We start from the raw sequence: 23825 nt of genomic DNA on the forward strand, positions 1-23825 counted from the left end.
TTCTCACGAACAAGGCTGCTAACCTACTACTTTGGAGTGCTGCTCTCTAGGCCTACTCTCCTACTAAGCCTTAGCCATTCTACTACTAAATTTGAATCATTCTGCAACATGTCCCCCCTTTTGAGCATTCTTCAGGCTTTTCCTGCAAGGATGCTCAAATGTAGCAATCTTCAGGCTGCAGTTTCTTGATGAACAGGAGGTGATCCATCTTGCGGTGAGATTACTTCTTTTCTTGTTATGGCTTTCATGATGCGTCTCGTATGTTGACCTTCTTTTACAATCATTCCTAAAAGACACTTATAAACAATCATGGCTATGACAATAATTATTACAATCAATATTCCGTACTGGATAACAGAAGATATCCATCCTGACACATGAAGACCTAGGGAGCTGAATAATTCTCCTATCCAATTGCGTTCTGCTTCCTTTTGTAATTCATGAACATTTTCGTCAATTTGTTCTAATTGACTAATATCTTTCTCTACTTCTTGAGTGACATTTGGGATGTGCATGCAACAATGGTCGTCCTTCGCATGCAGGTATCCACAGACTCCGTGTTCCTTTAATAGGATTAAATCTAAAGCCATTCGATTCTGTACTGTCATCCTAGTGGTGGCTTGTAATTGTAAATTTAAATCTTTAAATCCTTTCTTAGTGACCGCTGCTAACCTTTCAGTTTGTCCCATTAATTTAAACAACATCTCTCTGTTTCGGTATGTTGAGATTGGTGCAAACAAAGATTCTAATACCCATCCAAATTTAACTCCTGCTGATGGTTCATGCCAATCTCCCAACCTCAAGTCATCAATGTCCTTACTAATTTCTCTTTTTCCCCGTGGTTGTATTTCTACTGATGTTAACTTATCCTGTTTCCAGAATGGACAGAGAGTAGGTATCCCTAGTGTGACAGGCACAACAGGACCATCTATTGGCATGTGGGTGGTCCACTGGCCATGCCCCATTACCCACACTAAATTTCCTGGACTCCTAACGGTGGTGGTACGACAATCAATGTTTCTCACAGATCCTTTAATAGTATGATTATATCCTCGACATTCACATCCTAACTGCAAGAGTGTTTTGACTGGTATCAAGCCTATTTCATCGTCTGGGGTATCGCATGTGTATATTCGAATACAATTCCAATTCTCCTTTGTACGTGTTTCTGTCCTCCAATTATGATTTCCTCTATTACCTGCAGAATAAGTTTGATTCTTTTTCCCTTTCCAGTGAATACACCACTGTACTTTTCCAATATAACTATAAGTCTCTAGTAGGCTGGGTCCCCAAATCGTTTGCCACTCTTCCATAGTTGTAGAGCTAGTAGTATTTTGACATACTTCTTCTTGTTTTTCTCGTTTTATTTGGACTTGTACTTTAGAACATGGGTAGATCACTGAACCTGAGACTAAACAATTCCCTTCTAACTTTCCGATTTTCCCACTTTCTATCCAACTGAAATATCCAGGCATTTGCTCACATTGTTTCTTAGTTATTTTGTCCCTCAATAAACACGCATCTGTCATTTCATTCCATGTTTTGGTTACAAATCTGCAATTCCATGTAGTATTCTTAAACATTCTAGGGATTTCTGGTACTGGAATTATTCCCCATGGAATTGGGTCTCCTGCAGCATGAGGCATAGGGAGACATGCAGTGATTTTTGTGACATTCTGTACTTTCCCAAAATCACGAATTAGGCCTACGACTAGGTTTTCCTGTTCTACTTCTCTATCTGGAATCTGCAGGTTACTTACCTGCCGGGTTATTCTTTCAGTCCTTATGTGGACGACAGTAATTCCAGTATCCCACCAGTCTTCTCTACTTATCCAGCAAGTATATTGGCCCTCATCTTCTCCTCTTCTTATTTCTTTGATTTTCAAAACTATTGCATCTGCCCTCTTTTCAATCTGATGTCTCTTCCCGACTTTCAAGTTCTGTCCCTTAAACCACCACCCATATTCAGAATATTGTCCTTCTGGAATTTTGCAACTTAAAATCAGATCTCTTCCTTCCTGGGCCGGGTAAACACTGTGTTCTGGTCTGACTCTCACTCCTTGATGTGGTACGGCTACTGCTGTCCTTATCCCGTAATCTTTTTCTTTTCCACATGAGACCACACAAAGAAATGTACCCTCTGTCTTTCCTACTCTGGGATTAGAAATATTCAGCCATCCTTTACTTCCCTTACTATTTGACCACCAGCTAACTCCTTGATTTTGTGATTCCCAAGATTGATTTGCCATATTCAATTTCCACCATTTTACTTTAACTGATTTTTGACAATCATCAAATTGGAAGGTACAATTGATTTTTAAGGGAGGACCATCCCACATGTCTGATTGTTTCCTAGTGGGCATAACTCGCACTTTGGTCACCGTTTTCTGAGTTGTGTTTATCGTGCGTAATTCTATATCTCCATAATCAAAACTTTCCCAAATCCAAACTACACACATATATGTCCCTTCCATAGCTTTAAACACCTGGGGTACCTGCAGAACGGTGTAACCCTTTTGTTGTGTAGCATCCCAAACTGTCGTCACTCCTTCTGTCATGATTTGATCTTGATCTCTCCATCTCCATCTGACGTTAACATCTCTTAATTCAGCTCCCTGGTCATCAGAAAATAAACAGGTTAAATTCACATCAGTGTGCCCTGGTACAAATAAATAAGGATCTGGGGCCTCAATTCTCACGGTGGTCTCTACCAAACTCATCAACCCCAGAAATACTACGATCCTCAATGGTTGGCTTAAAATACCATCCTTGTAGGTGAGTGAGGTTCTACCGACCACGAGACTGGAACCTTCTTGATTCGGGTGTAATGGATCCAATTGTCGATTCCCTCGACCTTCATCGCCGTGCAAGTGGTCATTATCACCTGGCGAGGACCGTCCCATGTTTCCTTTAACGGTTCCACTGACCAGTTTTTCACATAGACTTGGTCTCCTGGAGAAATGTCATGAACCGGATTCTCTAGCGGCAGAGGCCGATTCCGCTGCAGTGCTCCTCTGAGGGCTGTGAGAGTTTTGTTTAAAGATAACACATAGTCAAACACTGCTTGATCCCCCACCACATGAGGATCTCCTTGATAGGTATCTGCATGATAGGGCTTGCCATACAATATTTCGTATGGACTTACTCCTATTCTCTCCCTGGGTTTGATCCTGATTCTCAGCAAGGCAAGAGGTAGCGCTTGGGGCCACGGGATTTTTGCTTCTTGACAAATTTTCTTTAATCGGTCTTTCAATGTCTGATTCATATTCTCTACCTGCCCACTGGATTGCGGTCTCCATAGTATATGGAGATTCTGCGCTATTCGTGGCTTTCGATCGATTGATAACCCTAGAGGTACCCCAAATCTCGGAATAATTTCTCTTAGAAGAGTCTCAACCACTTCCTCTACTTGATTAGTCCTGCATGGAAAGGCCTCTGTCCATCCTGAAAAGGTACAAACATACACTAACAAATACTTATAGGATTGGGCCTTCGGCAACTTAGAAAAACCTATTTGCCAATAGTCTCCTGGTAACTGTCCTATCTGTAACTTTCCCATTTGTACCTGTCTTCTGACTACTATGTTATTTTTGATACACATGGGACACATTGCAATTACTCTTTTTGCTAGTGTTAACATCTGGTCTGAGAGAACTTCTTTTTCCAAAAATTTTACCATTGCTTCTGCACCCCAGTGGCCCTTATTATGTTCCGTTTCGAGTACTGCTTTCATTATTCTGACAGGTAAGATTACTTGTCCTGCAGGAGTAATGTACCACCCTTTAACATTTTTCCTTGCTTCTGTTATTTGAGCTAATTTCTCATCTTCTTGTGAATAATATGGTTTTTCTTTCATTTCTGCTATTGCTGGATTATTCCGAACGGGTAAAGGAGCCATCTGAGTCCATACCTCTCTCGCGGCTCGTTTAGCCGCTTGGTCAGCTTGTTGATTACCTTGAAATTCTCGTCCGGGATCAGTCTGATGTCCTCTGGCATGCATTATTGCCACTGCCGAGGGCTTGTATATTGCCTCTAGCAATTGTAGAATTTCTTCTCGATGTTCAATTGATGACCCTTGAGAAGTAAGAAGTCCTTTTTCTTTCCAGAGTGCTCCATGAACATGAGCTACTCCAAAAACATATTTGGAGTCAGTCCATATATTAACTCTCTTTCCTTGACTTAGTATTAAAGCTCTCACCAACGCCCATATTTCGGCCTTTTGTGCGGACGTACCTGGGGGTAGTGCTTTTGCTTCTATCACTCATTGTAGAGTGACCACTGCATACCCAACATACCTGGTGCCATTCTCCACAAAGCTAGATCCATCGGTATACAACTCCCAGTCAGGATCTGTCAATGGCTCATCCTTCAAGTCTCTTCTACTCGCGTAGACTTGCTCAATGGTCTCTACACAGTCATGTTCCAGGGTACCTTCTTCCTGTGTAGACCTAAGGAATTCTGCTGGGTTGAGATGGTTAGTGATTTTCAGTTCAATATCACCTTGCTCTCTTAGCAAAGTCTGATACTGTAACATGCGGCTAGATGAGAGCCAATGCCCCCCTTTTTGTTCCAAAACTGCTATGACCATGTGGGGCACGTACACCACCATGTGTTTCCCCAGAGTCAATTTTCGTGCTTCTTGAATTAGAATAACCGTCGCTGCCACAGCTCTGAGGCACCCCGGCCATCCCCCACTTACTGCGTCCAGCCGCTTGGAGAAATGCCCAACCGGTCTCTTCCAGGATCCTAACCGCTGAGTGAGTACTCCTAAAGCTGTTCGTTGTCTCTCGCAGACATAAAGCTGGAATTCTTTGGTTAGGTCCGGTAGTCCCAGGGCAGGTGCTTCCTGAAGGGCTCCTTTCAGTTCTTGGAACGCTTTTTCCTGCTTCGTCCCCCAGGTCAGCTTGGGTTCTTTTACTGCTTCATGTAATGGTCTGGCAGTTATTCCGAAGTTAGGAATCCACAGCCTGCACCATCTGACCATTCCTAGAAAAGATCTTAATTCTTGATTATTTCGGGGCACCGGGATAGCACATATTGCTTGCATACGGTTTGCGATCGAACGCTGGATTCTTAGAAAAATTTCACACTCCAAATAAATAACTTTCTGCCTTACTAGTTGAGCCTTTTCTTTTGAACCCCGGTAACCTGCTTGCCCCAGCATGTTTAACAGTTCAATGGGTAGACAGAATCCTTGTTCTGTAGCCCCCAAAAAGATGTTATCTACATTTTGTGGTATTATATGTGAAAAAGGAGATTCTTTTACCTGAGTAGTCTTCCATTCTTCAAGTTCTTTTGCTAACTGATTACCAAATATCGTAGGTGAATATTTGAATCCTTGCGGTAACTGAGTCCAAGTAAGCTGTCGCTTCCGTCCAGTTTCTGGGTTTTCCCATTCAAAGGCAAAAATCTTCCAACTTTCTTGTGCCAGTGGTATGCAGAAGAAGGCATCCTTTAGATCAATCACTGTAAACCACTGAAATCTCTCAGAAACAGATGTTAACAAGTTGTAAGGGTTAACTACAACCGAGTGGATATCTTTTATGATGAGGTTTACTGCTCTCAAGTCTTGCACTAATCTGTACTTACCTTTAGGCTTTCTTACTGGAAAGATAGGAGTATTAAACTCTGACTCACATTCTTTTAATATCCCTAAAACTAGAAACTGTGAGATCATTGGGGCTATTCCTTTCCTAGCTTCTAAACTAATTGGGTATTGTCGCACTCTAACAGGTTGTGCTCCTTCTTTTAATTCTATTCTAACTGGAGTAGCAGTTTTGGATTTTCCAGGGACCCCTGTTTCCCATACCCAAGGCACTACAGCCTGTTCTATTTCCTGCGGTATCTCTTTTCCTCTAAATTTGATATCTAGGGGTTTTAGAAACGTCTTCTCTTCTATTTGTCCTGAAACTCCTACTACCCATGCAGTTGAATCACTTAATGGCCCCATCAATTTATTCATTGCCGAAAAACTAGCTCCAATATCTATTCTAAATTCTGTCAACTCTCCCTCTACTAATAATTCCTGGTAAATTCTTAACCTTTTATAATCTCCAGACACATTCCGATCCCACTCGGGATCTTCCTGCAGCACGAAATCATTTACTGTTCCTCCCTTCGCTCCAACTGCTTCCCGCAAAGGGGTCATCAATCTAGGGGGTGAGGGCGAAACGTCTGTCTCCCTTCCCCCTCCCCGTCTCTTTTCTCTACTCCTTCCCCTTTCTTTTCGCCCCCTCCGAGTCCGTTCTGCTAGCGGAGTTCTATCAAAACCACATTCTCGCTCTCTCTCTTCCTCCTCATCCGAGGACGATTCTAGTGGGGGCACGGTGGGCGATCGTGCCCTCCCACGTGAAGAGAAACTATCTCCCGGGGGCGCACTTGGAGTTATGCTGGGGGAGACTAACAAAGACACATCTTCCTCTGGTTCTGAAAACCGTATTTTCTGCTCTTGACATCCTATACATTTATCATCCAGTTCTTTCAACACCAACATACCACATTCCTTTTGCCATCCAGTCTTATGTTTCAAATAATAAAACAAATCTAAATACGGTATTTCATCCCACATCTCATTCTCTCGTAAATATTGCATCAAGGGGGTTATAATTTCCGAAGTTAATGTACCATTCCTAGGCCACTGCATTCCTTCTGTTTCATATTGAGGCCATACATTATTACAATAATCAATCGTCTCTTACTTAACTCCTGTCCGAAATTTCCTTCCTTCCAATGTTTTAACAAGCAACCAAGCGGAGAATCACTAGGAATATCATTTTCTGCACAAGATAGTGCCTTAAAGGTTTTAAAAGGCATCATAGTCACACACACTGTACATTCACACAATAAACAGTACAATACGAACAGCAAACAGTACAATACAAATAGTAAACAGTTCGATACGAACAGTATAAACCAATACCTTCCTATACCAACTTGTCAAGTCTCACTACGAGTGACAAGTGCTGGTTCAGCGCGGCTTTCGCCCCGTCTTACGACCAGCGCCTAGACTTCCCAATAAAACCTTTGCCCAACCCAGCGGGTAAACTCACGGTCCCGTCTTATGGGCAGGCTCCCAACCAACAAACCTGAAAGAATAAAGCACCTCCGGGCTTACCTGGATGGTTGTCCGGCGGGCGCGGGGTCGGGCACGGGTCGATGTCTCCCCAGAAATCACCTGGTTGCCGGCATGGAGTGGATCAGCTCGTGAGCCGCCCCAGCTACCCCCGGAGCCCCATCTCAGGTCGCCAGAAAACTGTTGCCCGTAACGAAAACACAAACCAACAGAGTGCCGGTTTATGGGTGCTTTATTTTAGGGCCCGGGAACCTGAGGACTAGCGTCCCAAGTCAGGATTCCAAAGACCCTCATTTTCAGTTCAGCTTTTATACCTTTACACAAACAAGTTTACGTGCAGTTTCTACATGAAAGCAGTTGCACTTAGTTACACACACAAACTCATATTTCATACTGATAACAATTAGTAATCATCTACTTTTAATCATAAATCTGTTTAAGTTGTCCTACTCCATAGAAACCCCATAGAAACTGTTCAGCAGACCCTTACTGTATCTAAGGTAACAAATCGTTATATACATGCTTGGCTAAATCTTTTTGATTATTGTTCCTACCTCTTCAGTACATTCCATTCTCACGAACAAGGCTGCTAACCTACTACTTTGGAGTGCTGCTCTCTAGGCCTACTCTCCTACTAAGCCTTAGCCATTCTACTACTAAATTTGAATCATTCTGCAACACAATGGCCCTTAAAAACATCCAAACCTGTTTAACAAGCTTTCTTAAACTAACATCCCCAAAGCAAAACAGAGACATTATAACCAGCAATAGCCCAGACATTTAACTCTGTTTCCATTGGACCCACTGAAATCACTCATTCTGTAGAGCAGAGACTGCCTCAGTCAAAGAGGAAGTCAATTAACAACGGATTTTTCCCAAAGGCAGCTTTATTACAGCTAAACCCAGAAGTGACCCAAAAAACAGGCAACCCTAAATTAATAAAACAAAGACCTTTCCTTAAAACAGAGGTGATGCATTTACACACACTACTAGAAAACCATATAAACACAGCCTTGCTATGTGCAAAAACCCTTTCACTAATCTATCAATCTCTCAAACCTAGAGAAAGATGGATTTTCATGCTTTTTACCCTGTCTCAGAGTGGGAAAAGATTAGAATTTTTGAAAACCCAAGATTTTACAACTTACTTTTTAGTTAAAGAAAAAGGGAAAAACCACTTCTTGCATAATTGCCTTTGCAAAAAAAGAAATAATGTTACCCCTCAAACATAATAATGGTTTCCTACTTAACAACTGGGTGGAATTAGATTTTGTCATCTACCACTATTCCTGTTCCTATAAAAACTTTCCTACTAACTCTTTGGCTAAACAAACAAGTGACTTGCCTTTTGGTGAGGAAAATGACAAACAAGCCCCTCTCATCTCACTCAAAATCTCCTTTCTTACATAATATGGGAAAAAGAAAGCAAAACATAGCGAACTAAAACTTTATTAACTATTCACTCATACCACTGCATTTTAAATTTTCAAGACAATATAAATTTTACTTGTAACATTTGTGAGTTTTTTTTGTTTTCAAATCAGTTTTCTTAAAAGTACTGTAAATTGTTTTCTTAATAGAAATAAAGGGTAGAAAATAGATTAAAAACATTTACATATGGAATAAAATTTAGTACCTCACCATTTTAAAGCCCAATATATTCATTAATTCGTATTTTTTAAATATAAAATTGGCCAATACAAAACTTTTGTTAAGTTTAACAGTTTCATATTCTTCTAGCTATGCTAAAGAATGCAAGATAAACCTTTTATCAATCAGTAAACAAAATTGCTACACATATTATAAAAACTGGAGCAATATAAGCAATTTACTAGGGAACTAAATTTGAATTAAATAAATTTACCCACAGATTGTTTCAGCATAAATTGCATGCTGATTACCAATCAATTGCTGGACTCAAGATGAAAAAGAAGATTTGAAAACTTCTGTTCTTAGTGTAAAGAGAGAGAAAAATTCTCTTTGTTGCCTAAAAGCTTTTGCTATTGCCTTTCACTATGTAAATTGGTGTCATATTAACCAAGAACATTTATCTCCACAAAACCAGGACACTACAGCTTTAAAATTTTTTTCCCTATTTTTTCATTAATTTCCCAGAAGCCTTACTTGAATTATTAAAAATAAAAGTTATTAAAAGTCATTAGATTCTCAAATGCATCCACATACACGCAATTATCATAACAATGTTATTCAAATAAGTATAAATCTTAAACATCCCCACATTTGTTACATTCAAACATTCTCAAAACATTTTGCTATTGCAGAACAACATACGTAATGTCAACAAGAGTGCAAAATAGCTGCTTATAAATCGCAACCACCTGAGAGACTGAATTAAACCTGGTTACAGTTGCTCTAACTGATATTATTAAGAAATGAGGACTGTAAAACATTCCAGAAAAAATTTAACAGGACCAACAGTGGAATCTCCAATACAAAGAAAACTACACAACAAAAAATCATCCTTAAAACCTTCAACCAAAAAACAAAAGACACTATAACATAGAGTAACTCACCGCTATTGCTTCAAAAACTACAGATTCACCTGATCCTCACATCTGTTCCTGCCCACTTTTCATCATCATCATCATCATCATGGCCAGGCTTCGCAAACGAAGATTTGGGAAGGGCTCTACCCACGTTTGTTGCAAGCGCGTTGGTGGCTAAAAAGGCCAATACGAGATAGGCATGACTGGTTGCAAAAGGCACAGCAGAAAGACTCCTTAGATGGTGTATTCTGCAAGGCACGATTCTTTCTGCGTTGTCTTTTTTCCTCAAGGGTGATCCTGCGTGCTTCCTCAAAAGCATCTGCAGCATTATAGATGGTGTGTCTCTAGGCCTCCCGATTTGAGGCCAGAGTAGACCAGTTATGGTGATCAATATGACCAAGGCTGAGATGTTGTTTCAGGGAGTCCTTGCATCTTCTCTTTGAGGCTACTCTCTTGTGGCAGCCAGTGGCGAGTTCACCATAAAGCAAGATCTTCGGGAGGCGGTGGTCCTTCATCCTGGAGACATGTCCTGCCCAACGCAACTGAGTTCTCAGCAACATGGCCTCAATACTTGTGACTGCTGCTTGTTCTAGAACAGATGTATTGGTCACATAATCTGACCAGTGGATGTTTAGGATTGTGCGGAGACAGCGTTGATGGAAGTGTTCTAGGAGACGCAGGTGGTGGCGGTAGATGATGCATGATTCAGATCTGTATAACAGAGTAGACAGCACTATGGCTCTGTAAACATTGATCTTTGTATTTTCTTCTGGTGTTTATTTCACCAAACTCTTATGAAGCTTTCCGAAAGCACTGTATGCCTTTGCTAATCTGTTGTCTATCTCTCCATCAGTCTTACCATCCGAGGAGATGAGGCTACCTAGGTAATTAAACTGCTGGACTGATTTCAGCTCTGATTGACCAATGGTGATATGGGGATGAAGGAAGTCTTCCTGAGGTCCTGGTTGATGGAGACCTTCTGTCTTCTTTAAGCTGACTTCCAGCCCAAAGAGCTCAGCAGCATCTGCAAAGCAGGATGTTAAACGCTGCAGAGCTGCTTCTGTGTGGGCAACAAGGGCGGCATCATCAGCATAAAGCAACTCCTGGACAAGATGATTTTAAGGTCTTAGTGTGGGCCTTCAGTTGCCTTAGGTTGAAAAGGCTTCCATCAGTACGGTACTGAATGTAGATACCGTCCTGATCATCAAGGTCTACCGTGGCCCTTTGGAACATCACGCTGAAAAAGATTGTGAATAGGGTTGGTGCTAGAACGCATCCTTGTTTCACACCATTAATTATTAGAAAGGACTCAGAAAGTGCATTGCCATATCTGACTCATCTGAAATAGACTGAACTGTTATTGACATATTTGCCAAAATTGTTTTAAAGGTAAAAAACGACTACAAGAAATAAGTAAATGGGACACTAAGACCATCTACATCTGGACCAGCAAAAGAAGACAATGGAACAATAAGGTACAAACCGTGGACTGGGACTCTATATAAGTTTTACAACTTACTCATATATGCAAGACATTTAAATTGTTTTGTAATTAACCTATGAATGTTATAATTGATTCATGTTATACTATAGAGTTACTTTCACATCTTGAAGCCTCCTTCCTTCGAGATTTCACTAACCCTCATTTACCCAGAAAAATAAACACCACATAATTCCTTTTTAGTCACACAAAATCTAACTCTTACATAATACACATCTGTCATGGGGTAAATTGTCGATAGGTCTTGGTCTGAGAAGAAAAGAACACACATGACACACAACAGGGTGATGAGACAGAGAGATGTCTGCCTGTTCAGCGTAGCAGGCAGCTTTTAGTCAGATCGCTCGCTTCTATTTTCTCACGCATATAATATAAACATATTCTTGCAAAAACATTTAAACATGCAGCACCTGCACTCAGCCAAACAGCTTTAACCTTGTACTCTTTATAACTCAAGGCTGTGTCCTTGGGAACTATCTAATTAGCTTTACTGTTCTCATGGAAAACGACCTAACACTTTGTAATATTCCAAACCCCTCAAGCTTCAAAGACTTCATGGGGCTGCGACTTCACCCCACACACACTTCAAATAGAGTAATACAACAACACACACTAGAGAAAAACAAAGGATACTACCAAATACTAACTTCATTGTTTTGCAATTTCTGAAATTCCAAAAACCATAAACACAAACAATGATCCTATATGTTGTTCAACAAAAACTAAAACATATCTCACAAATCAGAAGAAATTCCATTCCACAGGCATACCGCACTGACCCACAGGACAAGCAATTGTAGAAAGAGCACACCGTACACTAAAAGAAATGCTTCATATACAAAAAAGAGGGGAGTTGGTTCATAGCCCCCAGGAACGCTTATGGAAAACATCATATGTTCTAAATTTCTTAAACTGTGATGATACAGACCGTAGCAGGTATAAATACCAACATAAAACTCAAATACTTTAATCTTCCAAAGCACCAGTTATGATTAAAAATCTAATATCTAGGCAATGATCAGGACCAGTAGATCTCATCACTTGGGGGAGGGTATATGCCTGTGTATCCAAGGGTACCAAATTACAGTGGATCCCTTCTAAATGTGTCAGGCCTTATATTAGCCCTCCCCCACAACAGAAACAATCACCAGAAAAAATGAGTGAAGAAATTGGATTTGAAGAAACATAACCAACAATAGTAAAAGGAACACACCACACATTGAGAAACATGCTATAAAAACACAAAAAAGGGGACTAAAGAGATATGAGTCTGGTCCCTATATGTGTAAATCTACATGAACACTTCCTCAAAACAGGAACAATCACGAAGCAATAAATGATACAACAACCAAAAGAAACACACAAACAGTAACCAATACAAAACCAAAACTCCATGATTCAAACACAGTAAAGGGTTTAAGAATGCATGTGTGAGGAGAGAATGAAACGATGGCCACCGGAGTATGAATGAGAAAGTTGAGTGGAGATATGTACATGTGTGTGAATGCAAATACACTTTATGGCAAGACATCTTAAACACTACCACCACCAACACTACCTCAAACAACACTACCTCAAACACAACATCTACAACCCAACACATTTCCCTTTCAAATAAAAATGATGCCTTTACCTAATCACACAAAATCACCCTCAGATAAAAGGTTTTACACATCCACAAACCCTGGGTAAAGTTCCTTGAATATTGCACGAACCAATAAAGTTATAAACACTTCAATAAAGGCCTTGTGATGATAGGCCCTGGTTTTTATAAACAATTAAGATAAGATTGGTTATGACAAGAATGTTTAAAAAATGTATTGTTTTACAACTTGTTAATTATTTAGAGAAGGGGGAGATGTAACAAGGAATTATGGGAGTTGTAGTTTTTCAGGTTCTCACGCATGCTCAATCAATACTTGATTGTCATTGGTTGGAAGATCATGTGATATGTTTAAGTGCTGTATTTAAACCAAAGTGTTTTGTAATAAACCTTAATTCTACCCTGGCACTTGATTGTGTCACTGGTGGGGTTCGTGCCTTATTCACTACCTCAGGAAATTAGGGTAAAAAAGAGAGCTTACCAATTATGGAAAAAAAGACTGGCTACTCATGAAAAGTTTAGGAATATAGTTAGATCATGTAGAAAGAAAATTAGAGAGACAAAGGAACAATTTGAACTCAATCTAACCACTTCTATTAGGGATAACAAGAAGTACTTCTACAAATACATCAGTAGCAAAAGGAGGGGCAAGAAAAATATTGCTCCAGTCTCTCGTAGGCAAGACTCCAGATGGTACAGGAATGATGATACATCTGATCCTCTTGAAGGGACCTCCAGTTCATACTTACAAGAAGAGCACAATGAGTACCATGACCAGGACTAGGGGTGCCCTGCCTCTAACCAGGTAGAGGAGAGGGACAATCGAGTCTATTGGACAGTGTGGATTCGGTGACCTGGCACATCAGAGCCACAAAGATATAAGGCCTTAGAGAACACCAGCGCACAATGTACTTTAATGCCATCAAGATACGTAGGGGTAGAATCCATCTCTATCTCTGGGGTGACAGGGGGATCCCAACAACTGACTGTACTGGAAGCTGAAGTGAGCCTGACTGGGAAGGAATGGCACAGACACCCCACTGTGACTGGCCCAGAGGCCCCGTGCATCCTTGGCATAGATTACCTGAGGAGTGGGTATTTCAAAGACTCAAAAGGACTTCGTTGGGCTTTTGGCATAGCTACTGTGGAGACAGAGGAAATTAGACAGTTGAACACCTTGCCTGGTCTCTCAGAGGACTCCTCTGCTGTGGGACTGCTGAAGGTTGAAGAACAATTGGTACCGATAGCCACAGCAACAGTGCACTGTCAGCAATACTGCACCGACCGAGACTCTGTGACTCCTATACATAAGATGATCCGTGACCTGGAGACCCAGGGGGTGGTCAACAAGACTCGCTCACCCTTTAATAACCCTATATGGCCAGTGCGTAAGTCCAGCGGAGAGTGGAGGCTGATGGTGGATTACCGTGGACTCAATGAAGTCACACCACCCCTGAGTGCTGCTGTGCCGGACATACTGGAGCTCCAGTACGAGCTGGAGTCCAAGGCAGCCAAGTGGTATGCCACCACTGACATTGCCAATGCCTTTTTCTCCATTCCTTTGGCAACGGAGTGCAGGTCACAATTTGCTTTCACTTGGAGAGGTGTGCAGTACACCTGGAATCGACTGCCTCAGGGGTGGAAACACAGTCCCAGCATTTGACATGGACTGATCCAGACTGCACTGGAAAAGGGCGAGGCTCCAGAACATCTACAGTACATTGATGACATCATTGTATGGGGGAACACAGCGAGGGAAGTCTTCGAGAAAGGAGAGAAGATAATCCAGGTTCTCCTAAGAACTGGTTTTGCCATTAAATGAAGTAAGGTCAAGGGACCTGCTCAGGAAATTCAGTTCCTAGGAGTGAAGTGGCAAGATGGATGCTGCCTAATTCCAACGGAGGTGATTAACAAAATAGCAGCCATGTCCCCACCAACCAGTAAGAAGGAAACACAGGCTTTCCTAGGAGCTGTGAGCTTTTGGATGATGCATATCCCCGAGTACAGTCAGATTGTAAGCCCTCTCTACCTTGTGACATGGAAGAAAAATGATTTCCAGTGGGACCCTGAACAACAACAAGCCTTTGAACAAATTAAACAGGAGATTGCCCATGCGGTAGCCCTTGGGCCAGTAAGGACAGGACAGGACTGAAGAACGTGCTCTACACTGCAACCGGGAAGAATGGCCCTTCCTGGAACCTCTGGCAGAAAGGGCCTGGGGAGACCCGAGGATGACCGCTGGGATTCTGGAGTCGGGGATACAAAGGATCTGAAGCCAGCTATACACCAACTGAGAAAGACATCCTGTCTGCCTATGAAGGAGTTCGAGCTGCCTCAGAAGTGATCGGCACCGAAGCACAGCTCCTCCTGGCACCCCGACTACCAGTGCTGGGCTGGATGTTCAAGGGAAGAGTTCCTTCTACGCAGCACGCCACCAATGCCACATGGAGTAAGTGGATTGCTCTGATCACACAACGAACCCGGATAGGGAATCCTAATCGCCCTGGGATTCTGGAAATTATCACCAATTGGCCCGAAGGTGAGAGTTTCGGACTATCCTCTGAAGAAGAAGAGGAGCAGGTGACACGGGCTGAGGAGGCCCCACCATAGGACAAGCTACCAGCAGATGAAAGGCGATATGCGCTCTTCACGGATGGCTCCTGTCGCACTGTAGGGACAAACCGAAAATGGAAGGCAACCGTATGGAGTCCCACATGGCAAGTTGCAGAAGCGACCGAAGGACAAGGTGGGTCAAGTCAGTTTGCAGAGCTTAAAACCGTTCAGTTGGCTTTGGATATAGCTGAACGAGAGAAGTGACCAAGACTCTATCTCTACACTGACTCATGGGTGGTGGCCAATGCTCTGTGGGGATGGCTGGAGCAATGGAAAAAGGCCAACTGACAGCGCCAAGGGAAACCCATCTGGGCGGCAGAGATGTGGCAGGACATTGCTGGCCGGGTAGAGAAACTGAGCGTGAAAGTTGGTCACGTAGATGCTCATGTAGGCAAGAAACAGGCTAATGAGGAGCATCGTAACAACGAACAGGTGGACCAAGCTACCAGGATTAAAGTCTCTCAGGTAGATCTGGATTGGCAGCACAAAGGAGAATTATTTCTGGTTCGATGGGCCCATGATGCCTCCGGTCACCAGGGGAGAGATGCAACATACAAATGGACTCGTGACCGAGGGGTGGACTTAACCAAGGACATCGTCTCACAGGTCATCCATGACTGTGAGACATGTGCTGCCATCAAGCAGGCCAAGCGGGTGAAACCTCTATGGTATGGTGGACGATGGTTGAAATACAGGTATGGGGAAACCTGGCAAGTTGACTAGATCACGCTCCCCAAAACCCGCCAAGGTAAGCACTATGTACTGACCATGGTAGAAGGAAGTACTGGATGGCTTACACCCAGGAATGCAACACCTGCAGTTTGTTATACAACTCGACCTTGCACTGTCCAGCTCTCAGGGTTGTTTCTATGGGAATGTGCAGTTATCTCCACCTTTCTCAGGGGAACAGTCTCACTCCCCTCAGCGCCTCCAGCTCCTCCACTTCCAGGGGACCCGGGGGTTCCATGGACCTGCCATCTCCCCCCACAGTTTTTTTATAGGCGTATCGTGAAGTTGTAAGGTATCCAAGTTCCAAACTGGACTGGGTACCAGGGTCTTTTTTGGCTGGGATAAGGGAAATATAAAGTTCCTAAAAATTAAAATCTTTCTGGGCCATTTGGCAAATTCTGAACACAGGGGTTTCTTTTTCCCTCTGGACTAAGAACAAAGGAGGTCCATCATTTTTGACAGAGGACGCCTCACAGGCAATTGAAAGGAAGGGACAACCACTTTTTGGAGAAAAAGGAACCTTTTTAGGCAAAAATGAATATATTAAACTTATCTGAAAAAGAGTGGGATTTTGTAAAACTATAAAATGCATGAGATTTAAACCCAAGGGGTCTTTTCTCCCCGGAAACTTGGTGAGAGGAAGACCCAGTGCGCTGAATAAATTCTTCCTTGTTGATACAGTTTCTTTGTTCCATGAGTTTATGCCTTCTTTCTAAATTTAAAAGAGGAATTTTTTTCCCACACTTACGTTCCCCTGTGAGTTTTCCAGATGCTAGTAGTAGCTCAATCCCAGACCGGGCAGCTCGCTTAACCATTTCCTTCTCCGTTCTATCAAGTAATGTATCCACCATGACTTCCAGGTCATACCAGTCCGGATCTTGTGTTCTTATTGCTCTTTCCACATAATTAACCACCTTTTCTGGGTTTTATGCCCCCACTGAGGCCTTCCATTGTTGCAACTCAACCAGAGAAAAAGGAACTTTTATCAAGACTGGTCCTTGGTTACCCATGGCCTGTCTCAGGGGAGCCTCTATGACAGTTTTCTCCTTTCTTGTCCTCGTTCTCCTAGCCACTGGGCTTGGAGCCGACAGAGCCTCATGCACTCTTCTCCCCCTTCCCCCGGCAGTTGCTGTGGAAACCTTCACCTTTGTTTTTGGTTTTGCTACGGGAGCTTTTTCCTCCTCTGAGGTACTGTCTGATTCGTCATCAAAGGCTTCTGTACCTGTGTCAGTGAGATCACTGTCTCTAGTTTTGAATTTCGCACTCGAGGGGTAAAAGGCGGGAAGACCCTGCCTTTACCTCCTGTTGGAGGCTGAGAATAATCTGCTCTTCTTTGGCATACCCGTTCCCTGATGATATGGGGCAAAAGCTGGAAACGCCCCCGGGTACCGCCCCCCCTTTCAGAATGGGAAACCCTGCATATCAAGGGGGGGTAGTTGGAATGACCGCGCCCCCCCACGGACCCGGTGGGAGGGTATGGACCGTAAGGGAGTGGGAGGGGTAAAGGGGAAGAGGCGGTTCCAGCTCCCCCCATAATGGTTCCAGTGCCGATTGGGGCCGGGACCCCAGCTGCAGGCACCGCCCCCGCTCCTCTTCCTCCTGCAGCTCCGGTAGGAATTTTGTCCGTAGCTACCGAGGTCTTGTGGGCAACCGTGTCCGTACCGGTCGCAGCCAAGGGGTGGTCTGCACCTGCGCCTGCCGCGGTTCCCGCTCCGCCCGTTGGAGGCGCGGTAACTCCCATTGCTGGCGACCATTTGTCCCGTAGTGGTGGGTCCCACCACCGCCCCCGTGGAGATGGCTCCAGTAGCTGCCGTGGCCATCCCCACCAGTCCCGTAGCTCCTGCGATCCCTGTCGCTACTGCCAGACTCGCTGCGGTGTCTCCCATGCCAGTACCAGACCCTGGTGGTCCTGCGGCTGGACCCGTTCCCGCTACGCCGGCGGCAACTTCTACAGTCACGCCTGCAACCCCTGTGACCGCCTGACCAGCATTGGTAACCACCCCCTCCTGTCCTGCGGCACCCACTGGGCCTGCGGCAGGTCCTGGTGCCACTGCTCCGGCAACGCCCGTGGCGATCGCTCCAGCAGGAACGGCTCCCGGGCTTCCCCCTCGCAAATCGGGGGCCATTAAAAGATCTAAATCCTCGTCTGTTGGGCTTTTGACATAAACTTGACTGATGGGATCACATTTATCACGATCTTTCCTCTTTCCTCTCTCTAAAATAATTTCTGAGAGCTCTGCCTCTACCAGGGTTTTATCTAACTTATACTCTCTCTTCCATCCCGGACAGTTTAAAAAAGCCAAAAACAATTCAGCATACGCTACTTCGTTCCATTACTCCTCCTTATGAAGGGTCAACATAAGTTGTGTTCATTTGATAAGAGCCAAACTTCAGCCAAACCTCCCCTTTGAGCAACCCGTGCAAAGGCCACAAATTTATAGAGAGCCTGCATAATTCCTGCCTCTTAAAGATGTTTCAGGGTCAGTCAAATGCCTCCAGTGCCACAAAACCAGGTTAAAGGAGATCCTTTTGGGATCTCCTCCTCTTGGGACTCGACACAATCCATGATGACAACTACCAGGCAAGAAAAAACTTCCCCGCGCGAGATATGAACTCATGACCTCGAGTTTACCACGTGAGCTCCCACTCCAAACGCCACCGCCGACTTCAGACCAGGACGGGATATTTTAATACACGGAAAGGCATCCCTCTCCTCCCGGCTGTACCAAACCAATACGAAACCCCTGAGTAAACACAGTGGTAGGCTCCACTGTCCGTGCCCTGCCTTTACTGAAGCCGCAAGGGGGGGGGTCCTCCACCCACTCCCCTTTAACTGTCCTGGGCTTCCACCTGCAGAATTCCCCACCTGGGGAATTGGGACTTTGTTTTGTTTCTTCTGAAAGGTTTTGATTGCACCATTTGTTGTTTATTCACATTTTGTTAATAAAAAGCTGGTTTTTTTCCTTTTCCACACTTCCACATGAAGTTTCTTAATTTCTAAATTGTAATCTTGTTAAACTTAGACAAACAGCTACTGGAATTTTCAACAGAATGCTTCACCCTGTTATTGATATTAACCTTTTTACTTCTCATTCTAATAATTGTATTGTATATTAAAGTTTGGGTAAATATGAAACAATTAGCCCATAGGTTACCTCCACTAATACTGGATGATCCCCTATGGTATAAAATCATATCATATTGCAAAACTATAATTAGAATATTGTGGAGTTTGAGTGACTATAGTCATGGGGTAGAAATTGTAAGGTGATAGATAAGACCACACAAAAGAAGAAAAAGACTTCTGATAGTTTCCTGGAAAAACCCTGAACCTGGGGAGACAATCCCAGAAACTGATAAAAGGATTAAAACAAATAAAGGAGTGATATGGAGATAACATGGCCTTTTTTCCCAAACATCCTGGCTACTGGGAACTCAAGTGGACCCTTGGGCTTATTTCATCTGTCTATCACCCCAAAATTAGTTTATTGACTATAGCCACTCAAACTGCCCAAAGAAAAAGGTATAAAAAGAGATTGGATATAAGCAAAAGTTGGGGAGAAGTTCCATCAACTCTGCAGAGGTAACTGACGGGCTGCCTTTTTCTCCCTCCACCTTCTTGGGACGCCTTGGGTGAGCGATTGCTTTATACATATAGCCTAATTTTACTTTATCTCCATAGTACTTTAAAACTTTTACTTATTCTTTGTTAGTTCTTTTGCTTTAGGGCGTGTGCTTAAGTTTTTGCTTTACTTATTCTTTGTAAGTTGTCTTATTTGTAAGTTGCTTTTGCTTGAGAGCAAGTACTTAAGTTTTTCCTTTAAGTTTGTAAGTTAAGTTACTTCAGAGCATGTGCTTTGTAAGTTGCTTTGCCTTTGAGCATGTGCTTATGCCTGGCCTTGTTGTTGCTACATGGTTTCAGTATAACTTCTGCAGTTAAACGTTATCACCGATGACACAAACTCTATAAGTTGTCACACATTTGTATTAATAAACGTGTTATTTTGTGAACTGTTAGAGTGAATTAGTTTTTAGGTGCTGACAATTTCGTCGACGGCAAAATAACTCATAGGAGAAGCCTGCTGAGGGTTTTTCCTACCGCTATTAAGTGTATCAAAGGTATCAAATGTCCTGTCTGTCTCAGTGAATCTGTTAAGCGAAGGGTCTCATTAGGTGAGATGCTAACAGACTGTTTTGGACATTAAAAGGCTTTGATCTCCTGGGGGGACACACTGATAGACAAAAACATAAATTAATACAGGCTGGATAGAAAATTCTTCTTTTCTGCCCCTTTTAATGTGACAGTAAGTAATAAAAATCAGAACATGATAAAAAGAATCCAACATCACCAATAAAGCCCATTCCTCAAAATAATGAATATAGAGCATGTGTAAGAAAAAATACAGATCCTAAAAGCTATATTAATAATGAAAGAAGCTATTCAGAGAACAGAGACACAAAGAAACATAATCTTAAAAATAATTCAAGATATTTTAATCACAGACTTACAAATAACAATGAGCTTGTAAAAGGAAGCTTTACATTTGATTCCCCTCATTGTTGCATGACTATTGAGAGAATTCCTTATTGTTTTTCATGGAATGATTCCCTAAATTCTTTAGATTTTGATGGTGATGATGATGTTGACCTTTCAAGGGAGAAGGCAGAACTGAGAAAAGGAAAAGCAAAGAGAACCTGAAGACTGCACTATTATAGAACAGTCTTCAAATCAGCAACCAAGCAATAGGACACAAGTTTGTCAAAAACACCCAACAGGTCGAAGCCAACCTAAAGCTTTCTCAGTCAACTAAAGGTATTCCAGACAGAGGAGTAACTACAGATAAGAAAATGTAGAATTTTGCTATCAAAACCACACCTGAGTGTTTTTCTCACAACTCATCTCTTAGTTTCCTAAGTGATATTGATCAAGAAAACAACAACCAAGAAAGGGAACCTGCAAAACAAACTGAGACTCCTGATTCACAGATAAAATCAAATAGATCACAGACTTCTAGTTATGCACCTAAATCATTTCATGTTGAAGATCTCCTGTATGTTTCTCTAGAAACAGTTCTCTCAGTTCTTAATATTGACTCAGAAGATGATCTGTTGCAGCAATGCGTTAGTTCTGCTATACCTAAAAAGAAAAAACCCTCAAAAGTAAAGAGTGAAAATGAAAAAAATAATTCTAGAAATATGGGTGATATATTGATAGTTTTACTGCTGAATTTGAGAGACATACAGAGACCAGATTCAGAACATGGTTTCTCATCTGATTCCGAGAACTTTGATTGGAAAGCTATACAAGAAGGTGTAAATTCTATAGTTAGTAGCTTGCATCAAACCGCAGCTTCTGCATCACTGACCAAACAAGTTTCATCAGACTCTATCTTTTCATTAAAATCTGGTATTTCTATAGGGTTACCATTTCATCTTACCCCAGATCAAGAAGAAAAGCCTGTTACTTAGTAATAAAGGTCCAAGAATTCGTAAGCTAGGGGAGAAGAGTACATTGGAGTCTAAAAAAGAAGATTCTGAAAATAAGGGAAACAAAAGAGGAAAAAAGTACATAAAAGTATAATTACAGGAAGAGCTTGTTCTGATTCAGAAGATTCAAACCAGTTAAAGCAACCACAGCAAACAAGTACAACTTCAATTTCATGTGGTAGGAAAATGATTCATATTCCAGGAGTTAGAAATAGTTCCTTCTGTTTCCAAAAAAGGTCTCTCACTAAAAAACATAAATTCCAAGAGTCTCAATGAAGGCCAAAGTTTCATTAGTTCTCCAAGAGTGTTGCAGAATAATTCGAATTTAGTAGTAGAATGGCTAAGGCTTAGTAGGAGAGTAGGCCTAGAAAAACAACACTCCAAAGTAGTAGGTTAGCAACTTTGTTTGTGAGAATGGAATGTACTGAAGAGGTAGGAACAATAATCAAAGGATTTAGCCAAGCATGTATATAACGATTTGTTACCTTAGATATGGTAAAGGTCTGTTAAGCAGTTTCTAGGGGTAAGACAACTTAAGCAGATTTATGATTAGAGTGGATGATTACCAATTGTTATCAGTATGAAATATGAGTTTGTGTGTGTAACTAAGTGCAACTGCTTTCATGTAGAAACTGCACGTAAACTTGTTTGTGTAAAGGTATAAAAGCTGAACTGAAAATGAGGGTCTTCGGAATCCTGACTTGGGACGCTAGTCCTCAGGTTCCCGGGCCCCGAATAAAGCACCCATAAACCGGCACTCTGTTGGTTTGTGTTTTTGTTATGGGCAACAGTTTTCTGGCGACCCAGATGGGACTCCGGGGGTAGCTGGGGTGGCTCACGAGCTGATCCACTCCATGCCGGCAACCAGGTGATTTCTGGGGAGACATCGACCCGTGCCCGACCCCGCGCCCGACGGACAACCATCCAGGTAAGCCCGGAGGTGCTTTATTCTTTTAGGTTTGTTGGTTGGGAACCTGCCCATAAGACGGGACCGTGAGTTTACCCGCTGGGTTGGGCAAAGATTTATTGGGAAGCCTAGGCGCTGGTCGTAAGATGGGGCGAAAGCCGCACTGAACCAGCACTTGTCACTCGTAGTGAGACTTGACAAGTTGGTTTAGGAAGGTATTGGTTTATACTGTTTGTATTGTACTGTTTACTGTTCGTATTGTACTGTTTACTGTTCGTATTGTACTGTTTATTGTGTGATTGTACAGTGTGTATGACTACGATGCCATTTAAAACCTTTAAGGTACTATCTTGTGCAGAAAATGATATCCCTAGCGATTCTCCGCTTGGTTGCTTGTTAAAACATTGGAAGGAAGGAAATTTCGGACAAGAGTTAAGCAAGAAACAATTGATTGATTATTGTAATCATGTATGGCCCCAATATGAGACAGAGGGAATGCAGTGGCCTAGGAATGGTACCTTGACTCCGGAAATTATAACCCCCTTGATGCAATATTTACGAGAGAATGAGATGTGGGATGAAATACCGTATTTAGATTTGTTTTATTGTTTGAAACGTAAGACTGAATGGCAAAAGGAATGTGGTATGTTGGTGTTGAAAGAACTGGATGATAAATGTATAGGATGTCAAGAGCAGAAAATACGGTTTTCAGAACCAGAGGAGGATGTGTCTTTGTAAGTCTCCCCCAGCATAACTCCAAGTGCACCCCCGGGAGATAGTCTCCCTTCACGTGTAAGGGCACGATCACCCACCATGCCCCCGTTAGAATCGTCCTCGGATGAGGAAGAAACGAGAGGGCGAGAATGTGGTTTTGATAGAACTCCGCTAGCAGAACGGACTCGGAAGGGGCGAAAAAAAAGGGGAAGGAGTAGAGAAAAGAGACGGGGAGGGGGAAGGGAGACAGACGTTTCGCTCTCACCCCCTAGACTGATGGCCCCTTTGCGGGAAGCAGTTGGAGCGGATGGGGGAAAGGTTATGGTAAAGGTTCCTTTCTCACCTAATGATTTGTTAATTTGGGAACAGTCAGCTGGGATATACAGAGAAAATCCAGAGCGGGTGGCTCGTATTATAAAAATGGTTATAAAAACTCAAAATCCGGACTGGAATGATTTACAGGTATTGTTAGATACAATTCTAGATTCAACAGAGAAAGAAATGGTATTAAGGGTGATGGTGGAAAGAGCGAAAGAAAGAATTCACACTCTGCCCCGGGCAGTGCGGGGAACAGTAAATGATTTCGTGCCGCGGGAAGATCCCGAGTGGGATCCGAATGTGTCTGGAGATTATAAAAGGTTAAGAATTTACCAGGAATTATTAGTAGAGGGAGAGCTGACAGAATTTAGAAT

At 42.6% G+C, this 23825-nt stretch overlaps 1 pseudogene; it reads left to right on the top strand.

The window, feature by feature from the left end:
* Positions 1–15617: 15617 nt before the first annotated feature.
* The window catches only part of LOC116779974, a 37072-nt pseudogene continuing 28864 nt past the window's right edge, over positions 15618–23825 (top strand).

The sequence above is a fragment of the Chiroxiphia lanceolata genome, chromosome W (genome assembly GCF_009829145.1).
Source record: "Chiroxiphia lanceolata isolate bChiLan1 chromosome W, bChiLan1.pri, whole genome shotgun sequence".
NCBI classification, from domain to species: Eukaryota; Metazoa; Chordata; class Aves; order Passeriformes; family Pipridae; genus Chiroxiphia; species Chiroxiphia lanceolata.